Source organism: Simochromis diagramma, unplaced genomic scaffold (assembly GCF_900408965.1).
Source record: "Simochromis diagramma unplaced genomic scaffold, fSimDia1.1 OVJJ01000715.1, whole genome shotgun sequence".
Lineage (NCBI taxonomy): Eukaryota > Metazoa > Chordata > Actinopteri > Cichliformes > Cichlidae > Simochromis > Simochromis diagramma.
Genome location: NW_024387128.1, coordinates 2,510,360 through 2,517,737, shown reverse-complemented (window position 1 = coordinate 2,517,737; position 7,378 = coordinate 2,510,360). Strand labels below are relative to the sequence as shown.

Below are 7,378 nucleotides of genomic sequence, written 5' to 3'. Positions count from 1 at the left end.
TCTGTTCACTACAACGATCGAGATGTGTAATATTAGTGCAGCTACGGTTTGTTCTTGAACATCAGTTCTGTTTTCTACTTTGATCACTTAGACCAAAAAAGTGTTGTTTTCAGATTCTTTCTTTTAAATCTATAAAGCACCTGCTCATTTTTTATTACAATTAGTTTCACATAAATGTTAGTGTTTACTTTAAAATCTTTTAATGCTTACACTACACTGTACATGTCTACATTAGAGACATTTCTGTTACCTGTTTCTGTTGACTCAGAGTTGTGAAATGTTCTTTTATTTAATGCACAATATGAAGTTCATAATTTTCTTACAAATAAAACTAATGACAAACATGAACAGCTGTGCTTATTTCTGAGACATGGGTTTTTGAATGTGTTCATATTTAGACAGTGTTTTCAAGTTATTCACATAATGAAAACCTATACCTTGTGTCGGGCGAGAACTCCATTCAAATGCATGTAATAGCGAGAAACGCACTAACGTGGTGAAATAAAGTGTTTTTAATGGTCTTCATAAAGACAGCTGTAATTTTGATTAGAAGACTCAGAAATACATATTTATGGCTTTATCTTACAGAATTCAATATCCCCGTGCTGGGCAAATAGGTTTTGCAGCTGTTTGAGCTAAGATTTTCAAGTTATTCACGTAATGAAAACCTATACTTTGTGTCGGGCGAGAACTCCATTCAAATGCATGTAATCGTCAGAAACGCACTGTCTTGGCGAAATAAAGCCTTTTTGTACAACTTCATGAAGACAGCTTTAATTTTTGATAGACGACGCAGGATCAGATATTTATGGCTTTATCTTATAGAACTCAATATCCCCGTGCTGGGAAAACAGGTTTTGCAGCCGTTTGAGCTAAGATTTTAAAAGTATTCACATAATGAAAACCTATACTTTGTTTCAGGCGAGTTCCCCATTCAAATGCATGTAACAGTGAGAAACGCATTGTCTTGGCGAAATAAAGCGTTTTTGAACAACTTCATATAAATCGCTGTAACTTTTGATAGAAGACTCAGACAAACATGTTTATGGCTTTATCTTATAGAACTCAATATCCCCGTGCTGGGAAAACAGGTTTTGCAGCCGTTTGAGCTAAGATTTTAAAAGTATTCACATAATGAAAACCTATACTTTGTTTCAGGCGAGTTTCCCATTCAAATGCATGTAACAGTGAGAAACGCATTGTCTTGGCGAAATAAAGCGTTTTTGAACAACTTCATATAAATCGCTGTAACTTTTGATAGAAGACTCAGACAAACATGTTTATGGCTTTATCTTATAGAACTCAATATCCCCGTGCTGGGAAAACAGGTTTTGCAGCCGTTTGAGCTAAGATTTTAAAATTATTCACATAATGAAAACCTATACTTTGTTTCAGGCGAGTTTCCCATTCAAATGCATGTAACAGTGAGAAACGCACTGTCTTGGCGAAATAAAGCGTTTTTGAACAACTTCATATAAATCGCTGTAACTTTTGATAGAAGACTCAGACAAACATGTTTATGGCTTTATCTTATAGAACTCAATATCCCCGTGCTGGGAAAACAGGTTTTGCAGCCGTTTGAGCTAAGATTTTAAAATTATTCACATAATGAAAACCTATACTTTGTTTCAGGCGAGTTTCCCATTCAAATGCATGTAACAGTGAGAAACGCATTGTCTTGGCGAAATAAAGCGTTTTTGAACAACTTCATATAAATCGCTGTAACTTTTGATAGAAGACTCAGACAAACATGTTTATGGCTTTATCTTATAGAACTCAATATCCCCGTGCTGGGCAAACAGGTTTTGCAGCCGTTTGAGCTAAGATTTTAAAATTATTCACATAATGAAAACCTATACTTTGTTTCAGGCGAGTTTCCCATTCAAATGCATGTAACTGTGAGAAACGCATTGTCTTGGCGAAATAAAGCGTTTTTGAACAACTTCATATAAATCGCTGTAACTTTTGATAGAAGACTCAGACAAACATGTTTATGGCTTTATCTTATAGAACTCAATATCCCCGTGCTGGGCAAACAGGTTTTGCAGCCGTTTGAGCTAAGATTTTAAAATTATTCACATAATGAAAACCTATACTTTGTTTCAGGCGAGTTTCCCATTCAAATGCATGTAACAGTGAGAAACGCATTGTCTTGGCGAAATAAAGCGTTTTTGAACAACTTCATATAAATCGCTGTAACTTTTGATAGAAGACTCAGACAAACATGTTTATGGCTTTATCTTATAGAACTCAATATCCCCGTGCTGGGCAAACAGGTTTTGCAGCCGTTTGAGCTAAGATTTTAAAATTATTCACATAATGAAAACCTATACTTTGTTTCAGGCGAGTTTCCCATTCAAATGCATGTAACAGTGAGAAACGCATTGTCTTGGCGAAATAAAGCGTTTTTGAACAACTTCATATAAATCGCTGTAACTTTTGATAGAAGACTCAGACAAACATGTTTATGGCTTTATCTTATAGAACTCAATATCCCCGTGCTGGGAAAACAGGTTTTGCAGCCGTTTGAGCTAAGATTTTAAAATTATTCACATAATGAAAACCTATACTTTGTTTCAGGCGAGTTTCCCATTCAAATGCATGTAACAGTGAGAAACGCATTGTCTTGGCGAAATAAAGCGTTTTTGAACAACTTCATATAAATCGCTGTAACTTTTGATAGAAGACTCAGACAAACATGTTTATGGCTTTATCTTATAGAACTCAATATCCCCGTGCTGGGAAAACAGGTTTTGCAGCCGTTTGAGCTAAGATTTTAAAATTATTCACATAATGAAAACCTATACTTTGTTTCAGGCGAGTTTCCCATTCAAATGCATGTAACAGTGAGAAACGCATTGTCTTGGCGAAATAAAGCGTTTTTGAACAACTTCATATAAATCGCTGTAACTTTTGATAGAAGACTCAGACAAACATGTTTATGGCTTTATCTTATAGAACTCAATATCCCCGTGCTGGGAAAACAGGTTTTGCAGCCGTTTGAGCTAAGATTTTAAAAGTATTCACATAATGAAAACCTATACTTTGTTTCAGGCGAGTTCCCCATTCAAATGCATGTAACAGTGAGAAACGCATTGTCTTGGCGAAATAAAGCGTTTTTGAACAACTTCATATAAATCGCTGTAACTTTTGATAGAAGACTCAGACAAACATGTTTATGGCTTTATCTTATAGAACTCAATATCCCCGTGCTGGGAAAACAGGTTTTGCAGCCGTTTGAGCTAAGATTTTAAAATTATTCACATAATGAAAACCTATACTTTGTTTCAGGCGAGTTTCCCATTCAAATGCATGTAACAGTGAGAAACGCATTGTCTTGGCGAAATAAAGCGTTTTTGAACAACTTCATATAAATCGCTGTAACTTTTGATAGAAGACTCAGACAAACATGTTTATGGCTTTATCTTATAGAACTCAATATCCCCGTGCTGGGCAAACAGGTTTTGCAGCCGTTTGAGCTAAGATTTTAAAATTATTCACATAATGAAAACCTATACTTTGTTTCAGGCGAGTTTCCCATTCAAATGCATGTAACAGTGAGAAACGCATTGTCTTGGCGAAATAAAGCGTTTTTGAACAACTTCATATAAATCGCTGTAACTTTTGATAGAAGACTCAGACAAACATGTTTATGGCTTTATCTTATAGAACTCAATATCCCCGTGCTGGGAAAACAGGTTTTGCAGCCGTTTGAGCTAAGATTTTAAAATTATTCACATAATGAAAACCTATACTTTGTTTCAGGCGAGTTTCCCATTCAAATGCATGTAACAGTGAGAAACGCATTGTCTTGGCGAAATAAAGCGTTTTTGAACAACTTCATATAAATCGCTGTAACTTTTGATAGAAGACTCAGACAAACATGTTTATGGCTTTATCTTATAGAACTCAATATCCCCGTGCTGGGCAAACAGGTTTTGCAGCCGTTTGAGCTAAGATTTTAAAAGTATTCACATAATGAAAACCTATACTTTGTTTCAGGCGAGTTTCCCATTCAAATGCATGTAACAGTGAGAAACGCATTGTCTTGGCGAAATAAAGCGTTTTTGAACAACTTCATATAAATCGCTGTAACTTTTGATAGAAGACTCAGACAAACATGTTTATGGCTTTATCTTATAGAACTCAATATCCCCGTGCTGGGAAAACAGGTTTTGCAGCCGTTTGAGCTAAGATTTTAAAATTATTCACATAATGAAAACCTATACTTTGTTTCAGGCGAGTTTCCCATTCAAATGCATGTAACAGTGAGAAACGCATTGTCTTGGCGAAATAAAGCGTTTTTGAACAACTTCATATAAATCGCTGTAACTTTTGATAGAAGACTCAGACAAACATGTTTATGGCTTTATCTTATAGAACTCAATATCCGTGCTGGGAAACAGGTTTTGCAGCCGTTTGAGCTAGATTTTAAAAGTATTCAATCATGACAACAGACATGTTGCTTTTAAAACCACATGCAGTGTGTGACCATGACTGTTCACTGAGACCATGAACGCTGAAGCATTCTTCTTCTTCTTCTTCTTGCCATTAAATTGGAAGCAGAAGGAGCACAAGCTGATTTGATCTACTGAAAGGAAAAAGCAGAACATCTGAGCTGAAACCAGTCAGCTGAAATCATTAAGACAAAACATTCTGTAGTGTCTCAAGTGGCTTAGCCTGTTCCAACTGTTGATACAAGCTAAATACGGTTAACACACAGTGTCAGGGAATTCCAGTGTGGGAACTAGTGGCTTTACGTTTGTAGTCATTTAACTTTCATCCATTCATTCATTTAATTCAGGAGGAAGAAATGTCAGGTTGGTGCAGGCTGGTTACATGCATTTGGTCCCATGCTGTTTTTAACTAAATGACTTGGTTCATTTTATGGCTGGGCTGTATGTGGGGTTATATCATGTTATTTGGGCAGGAGTACCTGTCCCCTGTTAGACTTAGAAAGTTTCTCCATAAGTAGAGTTTCTAACTCTTCTAGCACATCTGTGGCTGACAGCTTTTTGGTGGCTCTTTTTACCCCACACTGGTTGTGAGTGTGTAAATAGCCCCACTAGTTATTTTGGGTTGCAGTTAACTAGTGAGGAAGGGGTGGGTATGCCATGATTAGGTGAATAACAATTATATGTGATACATAAATTTCACAATGCGTGCATATATCTCTATCAATTAAACCTGGCCTGAGGGCTGCCATTTTTTACATTCAGTTATTTCTCTTAGAAATGTTGGAACTAAATAATGAATGTGTTACAGTTAAAGTGAAACACTGGTCAGTGTAAATGGCTCATTGGGACACAGAAACCTTTAAATTAAACCTGATATCTAGTGTCAAACAATATCAAAGCTGTAAAAGATGTTTACAGTCAGAATTCATAAAACTATGATTGTAAATAAATTCAAACAAGTGAGCTTTTCTCTTTGTGCTGAATATCAACACTGTGGTTTCTTAGACTGTAAGCTTTACTTTAGTGCAACCAGTTGCAGAAGCCGTCACTCCAAATGTCTTTTGATAACAAGAAAAAAATACCTTTTCAGTACACGGCCTGAAGTTCTTCTCCGACATCTTCTGCAATCGGCTTTGTCTGCTGGTTTGAAGACAATAAACCACAAAAAAGATGATTTAGTCACTTTGTCTGCGTCATGCAGCTTGAATGTGTCGTGTAACGATGTTGAATAGCCGTCGTTATCCCTCTGCTGCGTCAGTAGGATTGTACTGTACAGCATCTCATTGATATGTGAGGAATGCTAATGTAACACGATAACAGACTTACATCATTAAAATATAAAGGGCAGGAGATATTTAGATATTTTTTATATTTATATTAGATTTTATAGGTGACGGATCTTACTAAATAGATAGAATTTACTAAATAGCTGGATGAACATGAAAAATATGTCTATAATAACAAATGACCATGAGAGCTAGTAGAATTAATTCAACTGGACACTCGAAAGACGTCCTTAAATGCTCTTTAAGTGACAGAACAGATGAACAAACAGTTAATCGCTTACTTGAGATGAAATCTGCTCAGCTACTTTGAAAACAGCTTCTAACTGGTTCCTCCTTTAACAGGATGACTGCTCAGGGGTAAGGGCATCATGCAATCCAGCAACCTTTATGGTTCTGCTTTGATTCACCAGGAACTATTAGGGAAACCTTCCAGCGCTTCCTGTGAAAGACACAGGCATAAACACACAAACATTTATTAACATGTTCCACAGTGTTCCAGTTTGATTTTCTCATCCTGTGGACAACAACATACAGGGATGCAGGTTTATTGTTAACTTTTGTAAGGTTTATTTAGTGAACATATCTAGCTGCAGCTCCACTGTGATCCTGAACTGGATAAGCACTTAAGAAAATGTGTCAATAAATGGACATACATCAACTTACTATATTTATCCAAACAGATGGGACCAATAATGCTTCACTGAGTTAGAGACTTTAACAGTCTCTTCTGTGTAAGAATGTCTCGTGCTGATATACCTGCAAACTTGACAACAAAGGTTTTTCAGACTACATGTAGCTGTCCTCTATGTCAGCTAACACATTTACATTTATGTCACACTTATTTCTGCTTTCCCATTTTATAATTATTACTTACATTTTGATTAGATACCTTGAGTTTGTAAATGATCAGATTACATAATTGGAATACAATGTATCCAATTCAGGATTGCGGGAGGATGAAGCCTATCCCAGCTGATACAGGACAAAGACAGGGTGCCAGTTTATTGCAGGGCTAACACAATATGTGTAACAGAAAATCCACTTAAATGTTTGATATTTGTTATAATAATCATAATTATGACTATTATTTAAAGGTTTCTTCATAAATACATTTTGATTTTTTATAACCCCTAAAATATAAACCTGAGCTGTTTCAGATTCTGACCTCTGACCTCAGTGACCTGGCTGTGTCCTCACTGCAGCTCCCTCTTGGAAGTACGTGTGCAGTCATGTGTCAACAGGGTGAAGAGCAGAGGACTGAGCACACAGCCTTGTGGAGCCCCCGTGCTCAGGGTGATGCTGTTTGAGACCTTGTTGCCCACACGGATAAAGCCATAAATATGTGAGCCTGAGCCTTCTATCAAAAACTACAGCTGTCTTCATGAAGTTGTACAAAAAGGCTTTATTTCGCCAAGACAGTGCGTTTCTGACTATTACATGCATTTGAATGGCGAACTCGCCCAAAACAAAGTATAAGTTTTCATTATGTGAATAACTTTAACATCTTAGCTCAAACAGCTGCAAAACCTGTTTGCCCAGCACGGGGATATTGAATTCTATAAGATAAAGCCATGAATATGTATTTCTGAATCTTCTATCAAAAGTTACAGCTGTCTTTATGAAGACCATTAAAAA

At 36.4% G+C, this 7,378-nt stretch overlaps 1 long non-coding RNA gene across 1 annotated transcript; it reads right to left on the bottom strand.

Moving 5' to 3' along the window:
- Positions 1 to 4,477: 4,477 nt before the first annotated feature.
- On the bottom strand, positions 4,478 to 6,790 carry LOC120743424. Its single transcript, XR_005698189.1, has 3 exons — positions 6,025 to 6,790; positions 5,540 to 5,597; positions 4,478 to 4,591 (listed from the first exon to the last, which is right to left on the bottom strand). It is a non-coding gene; the product is annotated as an uncharacterized LOC120743424 (long non-coding RNA).
- Between the last annotated feature and the right edge of the window lie 588 nt (positions 6,791 to 7,378).